Source organism: Thalassophryne amazonica, chromosome 4, assembly GCF_902500255.1.
Source record: "Thalassophryne amazonica chromosome 4, fThaAma1.1, whole genome shotgun sequence".
In the NCBI taxonomy this organism is placed as follows: Eukaryota; Metazoa; Chordata; class Actinopteri; order Batrachoidiformes; family Batrachoididae; genus Thalassophryne; species Thalassophryne amazonica.
Window position 1 is genome coordinate 68,267,841 of NC_047106.1, and position 24,924 is coordinate 68,292,764.

General features: G+C 45.0%; 1 pseudogene; it reads left to right on the forward strand.

Annotated features, from left to right (window-relative positions):
• LOC117508938 overlaps window positions 1–24,924 on the forward strand; it is a 117,082-nt pseudogene that overhangs the window by 64,288 nt on the left and 27,870 nt on the right.

Sequence of the window (24,924 nt, forward strand, 5' to 3'; positions counted from 1 at the left end):
ATAGACTATTATATACACTGGCATTTTGCTGTCCCCTTGATGCACGTCAGGGGCCAAGCACAGAAGGAATTGCACTGAAATATCAGGGCAGTGTTCCCCATATTGGTCCTAAGCCTACTAAGCCGAGTGAGGGTGGTCCCGATTTTGTTGAGATGCAAAAATACCGGAGTGACAGTCCACTGAGGTCAGAGAGTTGGACTTTTACCAAGTTGAATGCCTGTTTGGGAGGAGTAATGTTCTTATCTCATTATCTCATGTGCTCTATAAATAGTTCTCTCTCATCAAGCAATGTAGACATCCTCATGTTTTCAAAAAAAAAAAAAATTTGAAGTTGTAAACTCAGCTCTACTTTTTTCTTAATTTTTTTCTTAATTTTTTAATGATTTTGGCAAAGGCTATTTGTTATTCACTGGTACTGTTTGTATTGCAATTTCAAATTATGCATTTCAGAATGGTTTTACAATTTAAAAAAATCCATAGTGCACTGAAATCAAAACGATTTAAAAACAATATTTAACAATTATTTTAAAAATTACTAAATATTAACACCTTGTTTTTCATTTAGGGCTATGGCAAAAGTTCCTTGTTCTCATTGTATATTTTTTCAAATGGAAAGTAAAGTGATATTTTGATCTTTTTGTTTTGTTTGCTTATCAAAAAAAAAAAAAGATCCAATCTGTGCCAAAAACCGTGATCCATTCCACCCCTAATTGCAGATGTGCTTTTCCAGGTGTTGTCAGTTTGCGTGGAGGAGGAAAACATCATTCCTTACATCACCAACGTACTCCAGAACCCTGACTTGGCTCTGCGCATGGCTGTTCGCAATAACCTCGCTGGTGCCGAGGAGCTCTTTGCTCGCAAGTTCAACACCCTCTTTGCAGCAGGAAATTACTCAGAAGCTGCCAAGGTGGCTGCCAATGCACCCAAGGTACTGCTGGTGGCACCCATGTGAACTCCAAAATTTTAACTGCTCTTTTTAAAAAAATTTTTTTACATTTTTGCTCTGTATCTCAGTGACTTCGTTAGGTAGAGATTAGAGGTAAATATACAGTATTTTTTCCACACTGTTCTTCTTTCCTGCTCAGAAATTACTTACTTTGTCCATTCATTTTTCTCTTGCAGGGTATCCTCAGAACCCCAGACACCATCCGCCGGTTCCAGAGTGTTCCAGCCCAGCCAGGACAGACTTCTCCCCTGCTTCAGTACTTTGGTATTTTATTGGACCAGGGGCAGCTCAATAAGTTTGAGTCTCTGGAATTGTGCAGGCCTGTTCTCCAGCAGGGACGCAAGCAGCTTCTCGAAAAGTGGCTGAAGGAAGATAAGGTACATTCTCATTAAGCAGGTAATAGTAAACTGGCAATTACACCTGTGCATAATGATTATTTGCAAGCACATTTGCTCCTCATAATAAAAACTGAGCAACTTACGCAGAATGCTGTGCACATCAATGGCTCTATTCCCAACAAAATATCCATCCTTTATAGGCAACAAATACAGATGTTGTTGTACATTTATATTGTGAAGGCAGGGCACACCGCAGGTTGCTGTTACAAGAAGTATGACGATTGTGCCACTTATAAACCCCATGTCCCCCCCAAAAATGTTGGCAAGTAGAAAAAAATGGAAACCCCATCACCACACACAAAATAAATCTTTTCGCAAAATCCATTCACACTTTTATAACACATTTTTATTACTTTTAAAACACAAAATAGTTTATTATATAATTTTGTCTTTCAGCAGCTTTTTTGTCACAGAAGACACCAGTTTCTGCCATTTAGAAAGACCGGTATTCCCACAATTATTCTTTGTCAGTGGTGGGCACAGCTAACCAAAAAGTTAGCTTTGAAAACTGGTAATCAGCTAACTGAAAAGTTATCTTTTTTAACACTAAACCGATAAACTGCCTAAAAACTTATCTGAAGCTACAGATAACGATAACTTTCAATTTTGCCTCAAATACGCTCTTAGCTACTAAGAAGCTGATTTTGAGTTTAAACCCCGCCAAAGCTTCTAATAGAACCAATGGCAATCACAGACCCAAACAGCCAATGAGCTAGCACTTGTCTACACTCTGTCCCCTGCTGTAGGAAAGCGTCATTTGCCCTGACAGGATACAGTGGTCCCACGATGAGGCAGAGGTCCTGAAATGGAAAGCAGGTTTCAATTATGATTTTGCTTTAAAAATAAAATTGTTCCAGACAGAATAACTACATTAATGTAAACTCTTAAAATGTACAAAGTGATATATAACATGTATCTGTTAATTTTAAAATAATGCACTAATTCTGAAGATTTGAACATTAACACACAGATGCCCAAAGGGGATTATGGGTAACTAAGCCTCCGCACATACTGATTGGTTGATTCATTCATTCTAGGTAAAAACCAACACAAGTGAATCAATGTAACATGTCAGTACAAATAAATGTGCTTTTGGAAAATATGTCATTTGTTCTCATTTGTATAAAAAAAAGAAACGTTTTCAAGATCCTGCTAGACAGCGCCTAAGTGCACGCATGATAACATCACAACTCTATCTGGTTAGGGAAACAAGGTTTCTTTGAATAACAAGAACTGTCAAAAAACTTTGTGTGTGGTTGCTGCAGTTGTGTGGCAATAGGAATCGCCTTTTGAATGCTTAAATAACGATGTCAGTCGCACAAAGAAATCAAATAATAGTGAAAACATGTTTGGTGCGGTTTTATAACGCATTAATCAGTCGCTCCGTGAGGCGTCATAACATCCGATCGGTTAGCGGCTTGGTGCGGTGTTATAATAGATCAATCAGTCGCTCTGTGAGGCGTCATGTCATCAAGATAATTAGAGCGATATCAGACCCAATCTTCCCCTTCTGACAATCTTAAGGACGCCCCGACAATCGTGATGATGCTAAATATAATCTTATCAGATATTCCTGCTGTGTGTAGTTTGGAAGAGTGCTCTGATCTGCTCAGAAGGACGTGAGGAGCTAATGTGACATGCAGGCAATCAGAAAACGGGGTGTCTGACCTGGAATGTTCGTGTGTGAAATCTGTTTGTGTGTGTTATTTTTACCGTGTGGCTGACACCACACACTGTACAACTAAACCTTTTTTTTTTATCTCCACATGTGTGTCGCTCAGGTTTTGGAAACCTGCATTTTAAAATCTTGCGGCAATCAACACTGTGATATAATCGGTCACCAGTAGATGGCAGTGTTCTATGCATTTTGACGCTGGTTATATCACACGGCCTGAATCACAATTGAACAGACTTTTCGGCTTTGAGAAGCAACCTGGGCTTCTTCTGGCATTTTTACATAAAACAAACACAATAACAATGTCTATAAACCCACAGAATATATTCATGAGAGTTTTAGGCACAATATACAAAGAGTTTAATGCTGTTGTCTGTGTGGAGCCTGATCAGAGGGTCTCAAATGCATTTCTTGTGTCGTGAATGCCCATAATGAACTGGGCACAGCTGCATGTCTGTTGTGTGTTGGGGGTGTGTGGCTGGACATTTTGGTGTTCTTTTCTTTTCTTTGCTCTCCAGGTGGTATGAAAACTGATTTGTCTGTGGAGAAGGTGCTGGCTGAAGAGTCCTTCACCCTCATCAGCGTTATGTGCAGCACCTGTGGATGGTGCTCAAGTGCAACCTTAAAGACTTTCAGCTGAAGCAGATAATGAGATGGCGTTCTGCATTTAAGCCATGTGTGATTCAAGCAGAATTGCCGGGAACTCGACCTTGTGATGTTCGTTTGTGAGACGCTGAGGACCGCGCCTGGGTTTGACACATCGTGCCTGTGAAGGAAGAAGGGTGAGGGACACATGCTGTCAGCACACATCTGAGGTGATTAATTGTTTGACTAATTGTTGATAGTAACTTGGTATTTTGTTACGCAGTAGATTTGAATTGTGATGAGAATTGTGCAGCTTGCTTCTCACTGCCGTGGCGTGCGGAGTGGTAATCCTCCACCTGTTGTGAGAAGCTGCTCATTTACATAAAGCTTAAATACAGACCTGAATGTGTTGCTGATAGTGTGTGCCTTTTGAAGGATATTGGTTGTAGCTGCTGACTTACCTCACCTTTTCTATCCTTCGCAGAGAGTCGGTTTGTCGTGTCCACCTGGGGGGTGTTTGGCGGTAAAGTGAGTCCAGAAGCGCCGGGCTTCGTTCCTTTTAGGCGCTGGAGAGCGTGCCAGCCTTCACTCCACCAGACTGACGCATCTTTTGTTCATACACTTTGTTATGCACCAGAGGGTGGAAAAAATAAATTGTTTTGTTATTGGAACCGCTTTCTGGTTATTTTAGCGCTGGGTTCCGTCAGACGCAGGTCCGCTCCTCAACCCGCGTCGACACATAACAGTAGTTCCCGGCCATTCCATAATGGACCCAGCGGCAGAGGCGGTTCCTTTCGCCGAAAGAGTACAAGAACACTTGGAGAAAATATGGGAGCAATTACAGCATCTCGCAAACCAAATTAAACAAACAGACGCCCGTGTTACGGAGCTTGCAGCGCAAGCCGTTCCATTTCCTGCTGCTCCAGCTGCGGCACCATCGATACCGGTGCAGATAACTCCGTCACCCAGAGATTTGGCGTCCGAACCGATTATTTGTCATCCGGAGCCTTATGCGGGAGACGTTGAAGCTTGTGCTTCGTTTTTGATGCAATGTTCTCTGGTTTTTGCTCAGCGACCGGCTTCCTTCTCTTCTGATGGGAGCCGTGTTTCATATGTGACAAATTTGCTCCGAGGTGACGCCTTAGCTTGGGTCACAGTGTTGTGGAGTAACAATTCGTCATTGTTAGGGTCCTTTAAGGATTTCTCCCGGGAGTTCCGACTGGTTTTTGACCATCCGGTGAAAACGAATACCGTTGCCCAACAGTTGCTGAATCTCAGGCAGGGGAGGCGGAGTGCGGCGGAGTATTCCGTGGACTTCCGGATTTTTTCTGCTCAGTCAGGTTGGAACGCCGCAGCTTTACGAGGAGTGTTTGTAGATGGGTTAAATGAGTCATTAAAAGACGAGCTGGCAGTCCGTGACGAGCCAAACGATTTAGATGAGCTAATATCGTTGGTGATTCGTCTAGATGATCGGATGAAGGAGCGTGGACGCGAAAGAGGGCGGCCATCAGAACGGGTTTTTTTGTCTCGGGGCTTTCCCCGACACAGATCTGAGGCTCCTCCGACGGGACCTCTGGCTCGTCTTGCAGACGAGCCCATGCAGCTCGGACAAGCCGAGACCGCTGTATTGCCCCGACATATAAGCGTCAAGAAAAATAATGGTGACGTATCTCCAGGTGTTCTGGGACAGGCGAAATAATACACACACAAAAAAAAAAAAAAAACTTGTATGGGCTAATGTTTTGTTTCTTTGAATAGGGGTTATAATTTGTTTGGGGAGTCAGAGGCGTGTCTTGTGGAGTGAATGATAGGCGGTTAGAGGCCCGTCTGGACTCACTTGATCGTTGTTTTTTTTTATGTGTATTTAGGTATTTTCTGTTTGGGTCTGGGGTCGTTTTGTTTTGTTGTTTTTATTTCCCTCCTTCCCTAACCCCAACCTCACTTGCCCCAAGACCGTTCGTCTTGTGGGTTGTGGGGTGGTGCAGGTTGGTCACGCTGAGCGTTCTCAGAAGACCTCTGCACCTAGGGGGGGGTGTTTAGGGGCATTTTTCTTGGTTTGGTTAGGGCCCGGTTCCACTCCAGCCTCGGTGGGCCTTTGTACCGTTCATCATTGGTGTTGCCAGGGTGTGGTGCAGCGGGAACATACCTCAGTCGGAGGGGTGGGCCGATCTGTTGCCGTTCGCCATTTCACCCCTCCCGAGAGGCTGGGGGGTATGGTCGAGTTGGGGCACCGGACGTATTTCCGGTTTTCCGCTGCGCCTAGGGGTTGGGGCTGGGTTAGTTTTTCCTGTTCCCTTCCCCAGCTTGATGTTTTGTGCTGTTCGCCAAAATTGAGCCGCCGAGGGGCTCTGGGAGGGACCTGGGGTCTTTCGGGGTGCCGGGGAAGGTAACAGGGTTTAACGGTTGTTTTATTTGCCCCCGGGGTTGTTTAGGGTAGTCCTCCGGGGGTTGGACTTTGATTTTGTTTTGTTTCCTTCCGGGTTCCACCTCCAGGGTTGATGGGACGGTCCTCTGGGGGGGAATTGGTTTGTGGGGCCGACTAGCCAAGTGTGGCCGGGTCTGGGGTTCCGGGGTTGTGGGGAGGGTGCCTCCTGGGGTTTGATGGTACGGTCCTCTGGGGGGCGCCGTTTGCTCCACGTGTACCTGGGGACTTTGTGGGATTCCGGTTCTGGCTATTCCTCCTGGAACCGGCGGTAAAGGCCTTCTGGGGGGTGTTGGGCTCTGCAAGTCATTCTGGGGGGGTTGTTTGTTATTTTTCTTTTATGCATTTATGTTTGTATTGTGTTTGTGGGGCTGTGTTGGGTTTTTGCATTTGGAGTTTTTCTTTTTCTTCCCGGGGTTGGATGGGACGGTCCCCTGGGGAGGTTTTGGGTGGGTTTTGTGTTTTTTCTTGTATGTTGGATTGTACTAGGGACTGTTTTGGGGTTTTTGTTGATGCCAGCCGGCCTTCCAGCTGCAGTGCCCTGTCCTGCTGTCTGTGGTGGACCTTGGGAGCGTTATGCTGTTTGCTTCCTGACGAGGACCCCGGAGGGAGGTGCTGTTCTCGGACCTGGTCTGTTCGGTCGCCGGGAGGCTTCCCGTTAAAGGGGGGGGGTACTGTTGTGTGTTGGGGGGGTGTGGCTGGACATTTTGGTGTTCTTTTCTTTTCTTTGCTCTCCAGGTGGTATGAAAACTGATTTGTCTGTGGAGAAGGTGCTGGCTGAAGAGTCCTTCACCCTCATCAGCATTATGTGCAGCACCTGTGGATGGTGCTCAAGCGCAACCTTAAAGACTTTCAGCTGAAGCAGATAATGAGATGGCGTTCTGCATTTAAGCTATGTGTGATTCAAGCAGAATTGCCGGGAACTCGACCTTGTGATGTTCGTTTGTGAGACGCTGAGGACCGCGCCTGGGTTTGACACATCGTGCCTGTGAAGGAAGAAGGGTGAGGGACACATGCTGTCAGCACACATCTGAGGTGATTAATTGTTTGACTAATTGTTGATACTAACTTGGTATTTTGTTACGCAGTAGATTTGAATTGTGATGAGAATTGTGCAGCTCGCTTCTCACTGCCGTGGCGTGCGGAGTGGTAATCCTCCACCTGTTGTGAGAAGCTGCTCATTACATAAAGCTTAAATACAGACCTGAATGTGTTGCTGATAGTGTGTGCCTTTTGAAGGATATTGGTTGTAGCTGCTGACTTACCTCACCTTTTCTATCCTTTGCAGAGTGTTATGTGTCGGACGCAGCTCGGAGAACCGACCAGCGTTTGAAGGACCCAGTATGAAATAAGCAGAGCACGGTACAAAGGCTAACTGAATTTAATACATAACAGTGATACAAAAAATAACAAAATAAAGTGCGGTCTGGTGTGGTGCGCTCCCAGCAGCGCTAACGGTCCGGAGCCAGAAGCTGTTTGGACCCAAGGACCCCGCCGACACCCCCCAGGTGGCCACAACAACCGAGTCTGTGAAAGAAGGAACCATTATGTGAGTCCACACTCTACACACAGAGAGAACACTTAAAGGTGTACAAACAGCAAACACTTCCTGGCTTGATTACTAATCAGCTTCCCAACCTGCAGGCATGGAACATCCAGTTCACAAAACTCCACTGCAGTGGAAGCCGATACATGACTAACATACAGCTCAATATAAAAAGGTGTGAGGGACACCACATTTACTGACTGTATAATGTTAGTCACAAAATCTAACGTACCTCAGGAAGTGTGCTGACGAGCGTGAGACCTCACCCCCTCCTCTTTCACAGACCGTGCATCAAACCCTGGACGTTCTCTGCATCCACTGATGATGAGATGGCTCCCGAGACGACGATCTCACCCGTCTGGTCACAAGGTCGAGTCTCTGGCAAATACACACTGTATACTCCAGTCTTAAATGCCACCATGTTCCAATCCATATAGATGCACCTCAGCTGTGAGTCCTGACGAGCCGCAGGTGATCAGGGTGAGGTCCTGATAACCTCAGCAACACAGCCACTCGTCCCAAATGCAAGCCACCTGGAAGGAAAAACAAAAGACAGAACAAAAAGGCAGCCAGGCCCCCCCAGCCATACAACAGTACCCCCACCCTCACGGGGAAGCCTCCCGGCGACCACACAAACCTGGCCCAAGAGAAACACCCCCCTCCAGGGACCATGGCTGGAAACCGCATCTGCATCGTCTTCCAACAGAATGGTTGATGTCCTCTCCTCTGGCTGCATCCTGCCTTTGTTTCAGTCAGTCACTTAGCACAGGTGTGGCCAGGAGTTCTTAAACCTGTGCGGTCAGCCTTTATCCAACCATGTGCGGTCATTAGGTCATAAACACTAAAGACAAACACAAACAACCCAAACCACCCCCCCTCCCCAGGGGACCGCCCCACCAAACCCCAGGAAGAGGAGAAAAGAAAAACCCCAAACTTAAGCTTACAAATAAAAGTGCTTAAAACACCCCCCCCCAAACGACATGTAGGGACAACACCCCCAGAGGACTTCCCGCCAGCTCCAGGAGTAATAACCACAGCCGAGGTCCCTCTGGGATCCAACGTCACCCACGGGGACTCCCAGCACCTCCCAGAGGACCACTTGTCAACCCCAGGAGACGCCTCCCCTCATGACCAACGGACCCAGCCCCGGCCGTCTATGGCTAGATGGACCCACAGCCCTTCCCCCCCAGAGGACACCACAGTCAAACCCTGAGGGCGGAAACTGGGGGGAAAAACAGAGAGAAAAAAAAAAAAAGTACAAACAAAACAACCCCACCCCCTTGGCGCAGTGGAAACTGGAAGCACGTCCAGTGTCACCAACCGTGACTATACCCCAGAAGCCAACCGGGAGGAGTGGAACAGCGGTTATGGCAAACGGCGCCACTCCTCCGACTCTACACCAGCCACTAGCTGCGGGTATATCCACTGCCCCAAACCTCAGCCACGCCGATGGCAGACGGCCAAAGGCGTGCTGAAGCCGGAGGTGGAACAGGGAATCAAAAAACACCCCCCCCCCGGTGCAGAGGTTACCCGGGAAACGCCCAGTATAACCAAACTGCACCACTCCAGCAACGCCGACACTACGGCTCACCCGGCTGGAGCCAGAGGAGAATGAGAGGGAAGAAAAAGAAATACCCCAAACCCCCCCCCGCCCCCCTCCCGGGTGCAGAGGCTACCTGGGAAATGCCCAGCACAACCAAACTGCACCCCCTCAGCAACGCCGACACTACGGCTCACCCGGCTGGAGTCAGAGGAGAAGAGAGGGCATAACAAAACAAACAAAAAAAAAGAAAAAAAACCCAAGTACCACCCCATCACCCCCCAGGGGACCGTCCCATCAAACCCTGGGGAGGTGAAACAAAAAGAAATAAAAAGAAAGACTAACAGACCAACATACAGTTGTTTGGGTCCTTTTTTTTTTTTTTTTTTTTCTTCGTAGACAGGCTGCAGGGTCACAACCCCAGACACAAACAGTGGAAAAAAAAAAAAAAAAAAAAAATCCCACACAAAAAACCAACTCAAAAAACACCCACACGAAATGAACTAACACAAAACAAATCAGTGACGTATACCGTTAAGCTCAAACAAATCGAACACACCTGTTCTAACTTAAGAGCTTAACGGTAATGTGACTAAGTCACCAAAAGAGGGAGCCAAAGTGCTAAAAATGAAAAAAAAAACCCTTTTGGTGACAGAAAACAAACGAGCTGCATCTCCGTGCGCAGCTGTGTGCAACACACAACCAAAATGTGCTCAACTAAATAACGCCGGAGCTGATACAACAGACGCAGTAGTTATCTTTATCCGGGGAAACGGGGCTACAACTGTAACACAGGAAGCTCAGCGACCCGTGCCACAGAGCTCCGCCGTGCTCGTGCACCCATTACAGACACACTCCTGCAGCTCCCGTTTAAACCTCTTATCCGGTCGGAGCGTGACGCGAAGCCGTCGCCAGTCACACTCCACCACGACCCACGGATAAGGCGCAAACACAGGAACACGGCTGCAAGAGAGCACAAATCAGTATTCAGCAATGGGTCTCAAACACGCACCATCCGGGCGGAGAGCACCCGCAACTGATCCGGATAACTACTGAACGTCTGATGCCGCCTTGCTGGCGCGTTACCGTCTCTGCTACCGCTGGGTCCGTGATGTTTGGCCAGAGACTACTGTTACGTGTCGGACGCAGCTCGGAGAACCGACCAGCGTTTGAAGGACCCAGTATGAAATAAGCAGAGCACGGTACAAAGGCTAACTGAATTTAATACATAACAGTGATACAAAAGAAAGTGCGGTCTGGCGTGGTGCGCTCCCAGCAGCGCTAACGGTCCGGAGCCAGAAGCTGTTCGGACCCAAGGACCCCGCCGACACCCCCAGGTGGCCACAACAAACCGAGTCTGTGAAAGAAGGAAACCATTATGTGAGTCCACACTCTACCACAGAGAGAACACTTAAAGGTGTACAAACAGCAAACACTTCCTGGCTTGATTACTAATCAGCTTCCCAACCTGCAGGCATGGAACATCCAGTTCACAAAACTCCACTGCAGTGGAAGCCGATACATGACTAACATACAGCTCAATATAAAAAGGTGTGAGGGACACCACATTTACTGACTGTATAAATGTTAGTCACAAAATCTAACGTACCTCAGGAAGTGTGCTGACGAGCGTGAGACCTCACCCCCTCCTCTTTCACAGACCGTGCATCAAACCCTGGACGTTCTCTGCATCCACTGATGATGAGATGGCTCCCGAGACGACGATCTCACCCGTCTGGTCACAAGGTCGAGTCTCTGGCAATACACACTGTATACTCCAGTCTTAAATGCCACCATGTTCCAATCCATATAGATGCACCTCAGCTGTGAGTCCTGACGAGCCGCAGGTGATCAGGGTGAGGTCCTGATAACCTCAGCAACACAGCCACTCAGTCCCAAATGCAAGCCACCTGGAAGGAAAAACAAAAGACAGAAACAAAAAGGCAGCCAGGCCCCCCAGCCATACAACAGTACCCCACCCTCACGGGAAGCCTCCCGGCGACCACACAAACCTGGCCCAAGAGAAACACCCCCCTCCAGGACCATGGCTGGAAACCGCATCTGCATTCGTCTTCCAACAGAATGGTTGATGTCCTCTCCTCTGGCTGCATCCTTGCCTTTGTTTCAGTCAGTCACTTAGCACAGGTGTGGCCAGGAGTTCTTAAACCTGTGCGGTCAGCCTTTATCCAACCATGTGCGGTCATTAGTCATAAAACAAAAGACAGAAACAAAAAGGCAGCCAGGCCCCCCAGCCATACAACACAGAGAGTCGGTTTGTCGTGTCCACCTGGGGGTGTTTGGCGGTAAAGTGAGTCCAGAAGCGCCGGGCTTCGTTCCTTTAGGCGCTGGAGAGCGTGCCAGCCTTCACTCCACCAGACTGACGCATCTTTTGTTCATACACTTTGTTATGCACCAGAGGGTGGAAAAAATAAATTGTTTTGTTATTGGAACCGCTTTCTGGTTATTTTAGCGCTGGGTTCCGTCAGACGCAGGTCCGCTCCTCAACCCGCGTCGACACATAACAATGTCCACACTACGAGGGCTGTCCGTAAAGTATAGGTCCTTTTTATTTTTTTCTAAAACTATATGGATTTCATTCATATGTTTTTACATCAGACATGCTTGAACCCTCGTGCGCATGCGTGAGTTTTTCCACGCCTGTAGGTGACGTCATTCGCCTGTGAGCACTCCTTGTGGGAGGAGTCGTCCAGCCCCTCGTCGGAATTCCTTTGTCTGAGAAGTTGCTGAGAGACTGGCGCTTCGTTTGATCAAAATTTTTTCTAAACCTGTGAGTCACATCGAAGTGGACATGGTTCGAAAAATTAAGCTGGTCTTCAGTGAAAATTTTAACAGCTGATGAGAGATTTGAGGTGATTCTGTCGCTTTAAGGACTTTTCACGGTGCGAGACGTTGCGCTGCGCTCTCAGGCAGCGTCATCAGCCTGTTTCAAGCTTAAAACCTCCACATTTCAGGCTCTATTGATCCAGGACGTCGTGAGAGAACTTGAGAAGTTTCAGAAGAAGTCGGTTTCAGCATTTTATCCGGATATTCCACTGTTAAAGGAGATTTTTTAATGAAAGACGTGCAGGCGGATTGCAGCGTCGGCTCGCAGCCGCCGCGACGCTCCGCCACAGGAAAAACACCTCTGTTGGAAGCCTTGAGGACAAGTTGGAACATCTCCAGCTGATAAACAATTTCTCATATACTCACTCCACTGAAAGCCATCAAAAGCCGCCTGGATTTTACAAATGGTTATCAACACGGAGGTGTTTTTCCTGTGCCGCCGCGCCTTGTCGGCTGCGTCCCGACGCGCGAAGCCTCCGCTCCTCTTTCCATGACAAAAACTCCTGTAACAGTGGAATGTGCCATTCATTTCCAAACTGGACGGTGTGTTTTATCCGGGACGTCGTCTGACTAGCACAGGAATTGTGAAAAGACGTGGACATCAGCACTTTTTCGGCACATTGAGACAGACGTGCGGAGGAATTCCGCGCGTCGCGGCGGTGCCACATGGCGCAAAGCAACGCCGTGATGAAACCTCACGGGACATGTTCTGGCATGTCCAGGCACATCCACAATTTCTCTGATAATCACTCGATGGAAAAACCACCGACAGCTGTCTGAACGCCATCTCAAAGCCGTCCTGTGAGACCGAAACGGAGGTGTTCCTTTGTCTCGCTCCATCAGCAAATCGGTCGTGACGCGCGAAGCCTCCGCTCAGCTTTCCATGACAAAATCTCTTGTTAAAAGTGAAATCTGCTGGAAAATGGCTGATGTCCAGCTCTTATGATAACCAGAGAAAGTGCACACGACGGTCTCGGATCCACAGAGCCATCCGTTTAGAAATGATCCGGTGGTTTGTGGCTCTCGATGGCGGCACGGAGCGCGGCGCGCCGAGCGTCCTTAAAGCTCTAGTAACAGTACTTATTCTCTGTTAAGCCCGTAAAATTTTCACCAAAGCCAGATAAATTTTTCTAATGGTTTCCAGCTGCCAGTCTCTAACAGTTTCTGAAAAAATTCTGATGGAAAAAAAGCCCAAATCATTCCGCCATTTCCTGACAATGAAAATCCGCCGAGGGGGTGGACCACTCCTCACTCAAAGCCTGCTCACAGGCGAATGACGCAACCGACAGGCGTGGAAAAACTCACGCATGTGCACGAGGGTTCAAGCTAGTCTGACGCAATCACACATGACTCAAATCCATATGGTTTTTGAAAAAAATAATAAGGTCGGGTACTTTTCTAATAAACCTCGTATAACCACAGTTTTTCATGATTTCTTCACATCTGCGAGGCATTAATTTTGCTGGTTTGGAACCAAGATTTTGCTCATTTACGAGTGTGCTTGGGGTCATTGTCTTGTTGAAACACCCATTTCAAGGGCATGTCCTCTTCAGCATAAGGCAATATGACCTCTTCAAGTATTTTGACATATCCAAACTGATCTATGATACCTGGTATGCGATATATCTCTCATCAGTCCACAAAATATTCCTCCATTTCTCTTTAGGTCAGTTGATGTGTTCTTTGGCAAATTGTAACCTCTTCTGCACATCTTTTATTTAACAGAGGGACTTTGCGGGGGATTCTTGCAAATAAATTAGCTTCACACAGGCGTCTTCTAACTGTCACAGCACTTATAGGTAACTCCAGACTGTCTTTGATCATCCTGGAGCTGATCAGTGGGTGAGCCTTTGCCATTCTGGTTATTCTTCTATGCATTTGATGGTCGTTTTCCGTTTTCTTCCACGTGTTAGAGATCATTGTAGATGAACAGCTTATAATTTTTTGCACCTGCGTATACGTTTTCCTCTCTCCAATCAACTTTTTAATCAAACTACGCTGTTCTTCTGAACATTGTCTTGAACGTCCCATTTTCCTCAGGCTTTCAAAGAGAAAAGCATGTTCAACAGGTGCTGGCTTCATCCTTAAATAGGGGACACCTGATTCACACATGTTTGTTCCACAAAATTGACAAACTCACTGACTGAATGCCACACTATGATTATTGTGAACACCCCCTTTTCTACTTTTTTTACTAATAGCCCAATTTCATAGCCTTAAGAGTGTGCATATCATGAATGCTTGGTCTTTTTGGATTTGTGAGAATCTACTGAATCTACTGGTACCTTGTTTCCCATGTAACAATAAGAAATATACTCAAAACCTGGATTAATCTTTTTAGTCACATAGCACTACTATTATTTTGAACACTACTGTATGTACAAAACACCATTCTAAAACATCAGTTATAATCACTTGCCAGTGACCTTTTTAATTATAACATCATGAACAGAATGGATGTCATCTCAGGTGTTGCTCTTCGTATTTACACAGAAGTTGCGTCATCATAGGCGTCTAAGTCATCTCGCATGAAGATTGATAGTGGCATTGGTGTTGTTTGGCGTTCAAAAACGTTGCATTGGACAAATGTGTGCGCTGTAAGTTTAACAATCATGGAACGGATGCAGGGTATTACACAGCAGAATAACACGAAAAATACAGCCATTATTACAAAGACCGGAGTCAACACTTTGAGCAGTAATTGCCACCAGGAACCAGAGGAAAACCAAGACTAAAAGTCCCAGTGGTGAGAATGCATAATAGACTCAACTGAGTCCCTAACTTCAGTCATTTCTCGCAAGGCTCTGGTGATAGCTCCTCCATCAGCGGTGTTATCTGGATGAAAGTGCAGCACGCTGTGCCCACTATAGCGCACACACCTCCCTGCGGTGTGGTCAACGAGTCCAGAACCATACGGTTTCTGCAACACCATAAGTCGGAGGGCTCTTATTTCTTCCATCGTAGCATTTGCCATAGTGAGGGTGGAGTTCATAAAACATAAGAAACTATATCGTGTCATTTCCACTTGATCTGCCACTAGGTTGACCCCGGCTTGAGGAACAAAGCTGAACAAAACCTCCATCCGTCCCCAAAGATGCGTTTGTCTGGAGGTATGTCTCCTACAGTATCAACTAGGGTGCGCTTGGATTTTTTGATATTGTGGGCTTCCCTGAATTTAAGAGTAGAGGTTGACCATAAATGTTTAGGGATGTAAACTAATTCTTCATGTAAATACACTAATCCGCATGTTCCTCCCCAACCTGGAGGGAGGTGGGCATAGACATTGGTGCCGCAGAGCCAGTAGTAATCAATTAGTATCCTGTTACCCTTTTTGGAGGAAGCAATTGCGGAACAACCACATCCTGATAAATTATAACACCACTTTTTGTCATCAAATGATTTCTTGTAGAATAGTCGTCTTAAGTTGCATTGTTGGCACAGGTATTATTATTCATGCATTGTTTTTGGGCAGTTTTATTCTCATACCGACAATAGGTGTAGATTGCATTGCACAACCATTCAGGAACATCGCCTAATCATCTAGAACCATTGGCCGTCACGCAATAGTCAAAAGCGTGGTATATCAGTAGGTCGGATATTAAGCCTCGGCCCCACCGAATAATGAAGGCTGAAGAAGGAGCCACGCATGGGTGTGGGGTGATTATTTGAAGAATGACCCACGTTTTCATCTATCACGTATCCACTATGAAGGTGCCACTATGTGCCTCTCTGTACCCCGCATGTGCCGCGTAGCAGCCTCTAGTGAGCCACGACCGACCTGTCATTACAGCCTCGAATGGCTCGCATCAGCCACACTAAACCACGTAGTGCCATGATAGCGCCACGATAACGCCATGTTGGCGCATGTTTAGGCATGAGTTTGGTCCAAACCTCCAGCCCTCCCACACCTGGTCCCTTTAAAGTGTGGGTTTTCAATTCACAGATTCACAGCAGCATTTAAAGATGTCCCTTCTTTTTTTTTATTTAAACGCAGTCCAAAAATAGACACTCCATCACAGTTCCGCAGTTGTGTGCTGTGCGCCAGGCTGCTGTCCACCTGTAATGCACCAGACCAGCTAGACCTGAACCACGGGTTCCCGGAGAGTCGCCTCTGTGCTCCTCACTGGCTCCGCGGCTCTCTGGCTTTTTTTTTTGTTTTTGTTTTTCTTTTTGTTTTGCGGCTTTAAACACAAAAACTTTGTTTGTCCGTTTATTTCTGCAAAATCGCTCTTTTGCGCGCTCACTGCTGTTGTCCTTTCATGGACAGCCGCCTCTCTGCTCTTTCTAGTGACTTCCTTTCCATCTGTGGCTTGCTGGCTTTATTTTTTCCCTGGCTTTAAACACAGTCATTTTTACGTGAATCCACTTTTGACTTTGTGTTCATCCGTTTATTTCTGCAAAAGCACTCTTTTGTGCGCGGTGCCGTTCTGCATACAGAATGAGGTGGCCGTTTTATTACGCGCTCTCCACCTGTGTTGCCGCACAGCTCCTGCTCTTAGCTGCTCCACTGGAGTTATTATCTTCCATGGCTTTAAACACACATCCACTTTCACGCAGTCACCCAAATTTTAACTTTGTGTTCGTCCAATATTGACTGAAATATCACTCTTTTGTGAGCTGGCGTTCTGCCTAAATGCTCGTTTGAAGCGTGATGATGTGTCACTGCCTCAGTGCGCACACACAGCGGAGCTCATGTGATCCATTAATTTCAGAAGTGATTAGAGGTATTTTCGGCATCCAAGGTTTGACAGAAAATGATTAATCCACTACAAAATAATTATTTTATATAGAGTCCAGCGCACAGAGCAGGTGGATTTGTGTGCGCAAGAGAGCCGCTCCAAAAATAGCCTCTCAGGTCCTGCCTCAGTGCGCACACACAGCGGAGCTCATGTGATCCATTAACAAGATATTAAATTAACATACTTTTACATACAACAGACATCAACATACAGACATATTTTTACAGCTAGGAACTGTTTTATCAAGCTATAAAAAACATTAAAAATAATTACCTTAAGCTGTTCAAAATGCATCCCACATGGAGCAGGAAAGAGAGGGGAAAAAAAAAAACCATCCAGATGAAACAGTCCTCTGTGATGCCAGAAGTGATTAGAAGTGTTTTCAACATCCAAGGTTTGGCAGAAATGATTAATCCACTACAAAATATAGTCCAGCACACAGAGCAGGTGCAATTGTGTGCGCAAGAGGAGGAGCCGCTCCAAAAATAGCCTCTCAGGTCCTGCGAAGGTGCCAGGCACACAGATAATGGACTTTTTGCAGACTCGTAAGCACCACGCAAATGCCTCTAAGCCATCGCAGTAACTCAAACACAAACTGCGCCACGCTGTTGTTGCTAAATTTTGAACATCTTGAAATTAGCACCACGTTCAGAGAGAAGCCTCGTTAACTGAAGATAATGCCTCTAAGAGCCACTCTGAGCCACTATAATGCCACGATAGCTCACGAAACAAAAAAAAAAAAAAACAGGGTGCGCGGCTCCTTCACTCGGTGGGACCGAGGCTTTAGTAGGGGATTTTTTGCTTGGGGCCATGCTAATGCATCGGGTGTTCCATTCGCTGAACAATTTATGCGGGATAATGTGGAAAACCCGGTTATATTAATTGGGACGGTGAAATTGGCCTGATCTATATCTGTATTTATTCCTGGGTGCGTGGACAAAGCTAATAAACAGCCCGTTTTTAATAAGTGGTGGTACTGTAGCATGTAGCCCATTGTGAGTGCTGGACACTGGCATGTGAGCGCATACATAACAGTTAGATTGATTAGCCATGTGTGAAGTGTAATTCACAAATCTCCACCACTTATTCATGGCATATGGGTGGCATGGTGTCTCCGGCGTGTCGACGTATCGCTTCTCTCTGGTGGTCAGCTGTTGTTTCGCCAGTTGAACACGTAGCATCCATTGTTGGGCTAGCCACCAAAACATTAGTCCCACCAGAACCATACATGCTAAGACCACAGCACAACAGCCTGTCCTGTGATGGGAGGGACGAGTACACCTCTTTGGGCCGCGCTCTCCCTGCTCATTCATTTCAGGCATTGTTGCTAGGCTACAGTGTTGCCAGGGAACCACACCTAATTGAGTAGGGATCCCCCTGCTTCACTGACTTTGAGACGAACCACTCCTATACGGTGGAACCCCTTTGTAGTCAGACTTCCACACTACTCGTTTGAGGCTCCTGGCACACGCTGCAGCTAACAGTGGCTTAGACGTATCCACGTCGGTCTTTCAGCAATCTTCACTGCGGTGGGTGTAGTCAGTGGCACTTGATGTGGTCCTTCCCAGCGTGGACTGGACCAACACTTTTGATGACTTTCACGAACACCCAATCTCCTGGCTTGACCAGCACCTGTGGAGACAAAGAATCAGCCTGTGTCCTCCATGCATTTTTTCAGTCTGCTTTTCACTGTTCGATTTGTGCGTTCAATCAGTCCTGCACTTTGCGGGTGGTATGCACAGTGATGTTTCAAATTAATTTTCAAATTGTCAGCCATTTTCTCCACTGCTTCATTCACGAAGTGTGTCCCGTTGTCACTGTACATTGTTTCTGGTATCCCATATTGTGGGACAGTGTTTTTACAGATTGCTTTTGCAACTGTCAGTGCATCAGCATGTCTTTATGGAATGATTTCAACCCATTTTGGAGAATGCATCAATTAACACCAGGCAGTATTTGTATGGACCACTTTGATTTAATTCATTGAAATCCATATGTACTGTCTGAAATGGGTACTGTGGCTGTGGAAACTGTCCACGTTTTGGTCTCATATTACCCTGAGGGTTGTGTTTCATGCATACAATGCATGTTCTGCAAAAGTTTTTTGCGTAGGAATTAAACCCAAAGGTGTGAAAATGCTGTTCAATCAGTGATACCATCCCTCCAGTTGACACATGGCAAGGACCATGGGTCACAATGGCAGCTGTCTTCTGAAGATTTTTAGGAAGGATGGGCCTGTCACCAATGAGGTAGATGTTTGTGAAATTCAATGTCGCCCCTTTGTTCAACCACATAGTTTTTTCCTGCTGTGGTGATTGTTGTTGCATGTCTTTCAGAATATCTGAGTCAATAAGTGGAAGTCTGTGTCAGCTGTATAGGCGTCAGAAACACCGTAATTACCAGCCGCTGCCACTTTAGCAACTGTGTCAGTGAGGCGTTTCCATTGGAAACATAATCAGTGCCTTTAGTGTGTGCAGCACATTTGCATAAAGCAAGAGCAGACGGGAGGGTTACAGCATATAGGAGGTCTTGCAAAAAGGCCAGCATGAGTGGCTGGTGTTCCTGTAGAGGTCACCATGCCTCTTTGTTCCCATTGTTTAGCAAAGAAGAAAATTGTAGAGAATGCATACTGCTCTGAGATCTTGAACCATTCTCCAATTTTCACCGTCGGCTTTTTTCACTGGGAAAATAGGTGTATTGCATGGTGAATCAGGACATTCAACAATGGTCCCTGCTTTGAGCAGATCATCAGTACAGGTTCAATGCCCACTTCTGCATCGGGTTTGAGTGGGTATTGTTTCACAAAAGCTCTCCACTCAGATTTTGGTTTGATTTGGACAGGTGCAATGGAGGTCAGCAGGCCCACATCCGTGGGACTGTTAACCCAAAGTTCAGGTGGGAGTGTATTCAGCAATACTTTATCTGTATCTGAGAGCATGGCTGATACTAGCTCCTTATCTCATTCTTGTTCATCGTGCACCACTGGAAGTACATCAACCTTGCAATACAGCAGTCTTCTGTATAAGTTCAATGATGGACTGTATTCCCAGTCGTCGGTTGAATTGGCATCCCAATCTAGTGCATTTTCGGCTTTTTTGGTCAGAAAACCGAGATCCTTCCACTCGGACGTTTCTAGTTTGCACAGGGAGAGGTGGGGGGCCCAGCCTCCGAAAAACAGGGCTTTTGCAGATGGAGAAAGAGTCACTCCACAAACCGCTGTTGATTGTCTGTCTGTGTACATGTATTCAACAGACTATGGTTCTGACGTCATTTTAGAAAACTTAGTTTGATATCTGGGGTCTGGTCTGTGAGTGTAGTACAATGTGATGTGTAAGTGTTCAGGATGGAGTGCATGCTGTAAATCAGTCAGTTGCATTACAGCATTTTGAAGTAGGCATGAAGCCTGTGTCATGTCCGTCAGGTCCAACGAGTATCTAGTCACTTCTGTGGCGTCATAAAATATGTCATCTGTAGTCAGTCTGACCACTTTCATTCCTCCTGAAGTTGGGAGGATGCCAATCTTTAGACTTTGTAACAAGTCGCATCCCAGGAGATTCACTGGACATGTTGGAGAAAAGACAGTGGGTTTGTTTATTTCACGGTGGGTGTCTGGATCAGTAATGTTCACTGGTTTCAACATTACTTCTTGGTTAGTCATACCATTAGCTGATTTCACATAAATTTTATTGTGTGATTCTTTTGTTTTAGGGGGCAGTGTGTTCATCACTGTTCTACATCCGCCCGTATCACACAAGAGCTCAAAAGGAAAACCATTTACCACCAAAGTGATGGTGGGTTTGTCTTTCATGCCCATCATTGTCCATGCTCCACAAATGTCCACTGAATCCAATTTGTCATTGTCAGAATCATCAGAGTTATCCTGCCTGTTAGTTGGTGTGACAGGAATGTCATCTGATTTAAATACTGCAGTTTTTGCAGCTTCTAGTCATTTTTCAAAGGGAGGGGCTGATGGAGCGGGGCCCTTCCTTTGAGATGGACCTTGCTGATAGGGGCAGTCTCGTGCCCAATGTCCAAATTCTCCACAACTCCAACAGGTATTTTCCTGTCCGTCAGATATCACATGTGCTCTTCCCCTGCCCCGAGGGCGGCGTCCGCCACGTCCGTGACCTCAGCCGCTGCCAGTCCGCGGGGAAATCCACCCTGGAAAAACATCTCATCATTTGAATAGAACTCATCCAAAGAGAAAATATTAGAAAATATATATATAATGTATAGAAAAAATATCTCCTCCTTCTGTCTCCTTTTTTCATCGCAGCGCTTGTTAGTTTATCAACAATTTGTTGTATGGGATCGACTAACAATTTCCCATTAAACTTGTATTTCCTTCCCCATTTTTCCAAAAACCACATATAATCAGGGTTTAGTCGATGCATGTATTTTGGATCATTTTCGTAAACTTGTTTACCCTGTGTGTTTCCCATTTTGGTCGTTCGTGGGGGTGTCTCCTAGGGAGGCCTAAATGAACAATTTGTCCCTGTTTACTGTTTGGTTGGTCTGACTGAAAAGTGTCAACCACTTCAACCTCCCGAAGGAGGTGGGTGACCTTGCCTAGTGCCTCTTTTCAGTCACGTCGTTCAACACAAACAGGTGTAGTGCGTATGGATCAGTTCAAAATTTATTTCACAGACAGCGCCTTCGTTTTTGTCCCCTGGAATGGAGGATGTCAGGGCGTCCGTGCTTCAATTGTAAATCATCCCTTTCATACAAATCACATTCATACAAATCGCATTCATTCGTTTAGACAGCTGTATTTTGTCGCATCCTGTTGTAAAATCCTGCGTAAATTTGATCACTATTACTTTTCATGTGTCCTGTTGTCGCATCCTGTTGTAAAATCCTGCGTTAATTTGATCACTATTACTTTTCACGTATCCTGTTGTCGCATCCTGTTGTAAAATCCTGCGTTAATTTGATCACTATTATTTTTCACGTATCCTGTTGTTAAATCCTACGTTTTTATTCAACGTGTCCCACACGTTTTCTCTGTGGACCTTGAGCACCACTATTCTACGTACGATTTTTATTCCTGTGTCATGTCTCTGTGATCATCGTTTTCCTACTTACTTTCAATCTGTCCGGTCCATTGATTTTTTTTTTTTTTTTTTTTTTTTTTCCCCAGTCCGGATGTCGTCAGTCCAGTGTTGCGGTCGGAGGTTGACTTCTAAATCACCGGCCTGGCGGAGAATTCACTCCCCGGGACTTTCTTTCGGTCTCCCTATGGAGCCGGCCGTCGACGGGCTTCGGTGCCTTCCTCCTTCCGCAGCGACTGGGTATGTTGACATCCGGGTCACTACGCCAGGAAATATGTCAGGTTTAACCCTTTTTACCTGCACATACAAAAACAAGACTCAACAGAACCAGACAGAGTGTAGAAATTTTTTTGGTGGCTTTGCGCAAAGGGGAAGAGCTCAACAGAACTTGCAGCTTTTCTCTGCAGTCTTTTCTGAAGAAGTCCCACTTCGCAGAGCCTTTTTATTGAGACACAAACATGGGTGGTTACAGGGTGAATCATTCATTTACATACACGTGATCGTATGATGCACATCGCAGGCAGACAGACACAAAGCACCTCAAGGCTGTGGAGCATTCTGTTCCTCTGACTAATCAGTTTCTGCTGGCTCATTTTAAACCACGAACAGGGACATGTATCAAGGCTCTGTCTGCAACCTTGACGGTTTTGGAATGTTAAGCAATTATTTTCACAGGATTCATCTCAGGCTGTGGTAGTAGGAGAATGATGGACAAATAGAAAAACATTATGGGTCCATTCCCTGCAGGGCTGGGAACCCTATTGTTTGTTTTGGGATTTTTATTTTTCTGACTGAGTGACTCACTTCAGACATGAAGGGCTTTAAATTACACAATAATGTTTTTGTTTTTTGATTGAAATGTGACAACTTACAGTACAATTAATATTTCTCAAGTATTAAATTCAGACATCACAAACATTTGCAGAAAATTAGTCCTCGTGCTATATATGAACGGTTTCAAGTTTCACACAAATTGATCAAAAGGTGAGTCTTTGGTAATCTTTGTAGTTTATTATACAATAAAGCTCTCCCTCTTAAAGCTGGAAATAAAATCACCAAAAATATCCCATTCATCCAGCAAAGCTGATACCTTTTCATCAACTCCTCTGAGTCACCACAAAACTTTGATTTATCGAAATCTACTGCCTGCCAGTTCTGCAGTGTATCTCGCTCTCTCTATATAAAAAAATCCAATTAAATTTCAGAACTTCACCAAAAAGCTCCCATTCATTCTTCTGACCCGAATTACTGTCCATGCAGCCACTTAATCATGAGAAAACGTTCCTCTGAGAAAGCGTGTGATCTATTCTGAAGTCTGTCAACCCCCCCCCCCCCCCCCCCCCCCCCCCCCGCGCCAAAAATATATATGAATAGTTTTTTTTTTTCCTCCAAGTCTCCGACCACATGCCACCCAAAATCAGAGAAACATTTCTGCTGGAGATTTTGCCTGTTAATTATTTCAACAAAATCATTCAAAGTGACTCTGTGATATTTTCTGGATACATTTCTGGGACGTATGAGATCTGCAGGAAAATGGTAATCTGGGGTGTGCCAATAATTTAAGGATGCATCAAATGCATGAAAAATTGGGCACATTCCTTCAATGACTGACCTGTCATTGATCAGTGACTTGAGTTTGTCTCACTCAGCTTTTTTTTTTTTTTGTCTTTTTTTTCTCCCCTCTTACCTGTTTTGTAAAGCCTTTTTCCTAATGGAACCATACATGTATTTGTTACAGTTGGAGTGTTCTGAGGAGCTTGGAGATTTGGTGAAGTCTGTGGACCCCACTCTTGCCCTCAGTGTCTACCTCAGAGCCAACGTCCCCAGTAAAGTTATTCAGTGTTTTGCCGAAACTGGACAGTTCCAAAAGATTGTCTTGTATGCCAAGAAGGTTTGTGAGGATATCAGATTTTATTTATTATGTATTTATTTTGTCTTCCATGTAGGCAAATTTTTGTGTGAAATATAACTATGTAAAGAAGTGGTATTATAGACTGAAAATAATTTATTTTAAAACTCTGACACTATAGTACTGTGGAGTGTGTGGGGGGGCTTTTATTTGTTTGTTTTTTTTGTTGTTGTTTTTGGGTTGGATAGGAGTTGTTAGTTTGTTTCCATCATAGCTAGGGTACATGTAAAATCTCATAACTTGATGAAATTTTGAACAGTTTAGTTTTTCTCTGATTGCCAACAAAAAAGGCATGGTTTGTTGTTGGGTTTTTTTTGTGTGTGTGCATACACACACACACACACACACACACACACATATATATATTAGGGCTGGGAATCCATTAAAAAAAATTAACTAATTAATCGCAAATTTGGAAAAATTTAAACGCGATTCAATTTCTTTCATGAGAAGGGACTATTTGTAAATTTAATCGATGCATTAATTATTTTTAACGCACTAAAATGAAAAAAAAAATAATGCAAAAAGTTAACGCACTAATTTTCCCAGCCCTTTTATATATATATATATATATATATATATATATATATATATATATATATATATATATATATATATATATATATATATATATATATATATATATATATATATATATATACATACATACATACCCACACCATGGTCAGTGAGAATTCTATGTTTAACTGGTGTGCTTTTTTTTCGTGTATACGCACACGTAGTTCAGTGAGTTAAGTCACTGTAATATCACTCCGCTCTGGTTATCACCATAGCAACGCACAAATCAGTTGGCGCAGATCAGCTGTGTTTTGACAAGGAAATGACAGAAATGCAATAAAACATGTATTTCCAAGTGAATTTTAATATTTTTGGCCAAAATAAAACGTTTGAGAAATGGAAAGAGGAGGAGAGCAAATGAGAAGAACAGCAAAAGCAACGGCATAAAGATTTAACATCGGATGAACTGGACAAGATTGAAGACGGGAAAGAAGGAGAGAACACAAAAAAAATTAAAATAAATAAATATTTGTGTTAGCTCACTGTGTGGGACCATGGTAGAAGCAGATTAAACAACTCGAAGCCGTGCATTATACGGTTTGAATGCACTTCGCATCGTGGTGTCTTAGACTCTGCGTCGTGCATTCAAACCGTGTGTGTGTGTATATATATATATATATATATATATATATATATATATATACAGATTAAACAACTCGAAGCCGTGCATTATACGGTTTGAATGCACTT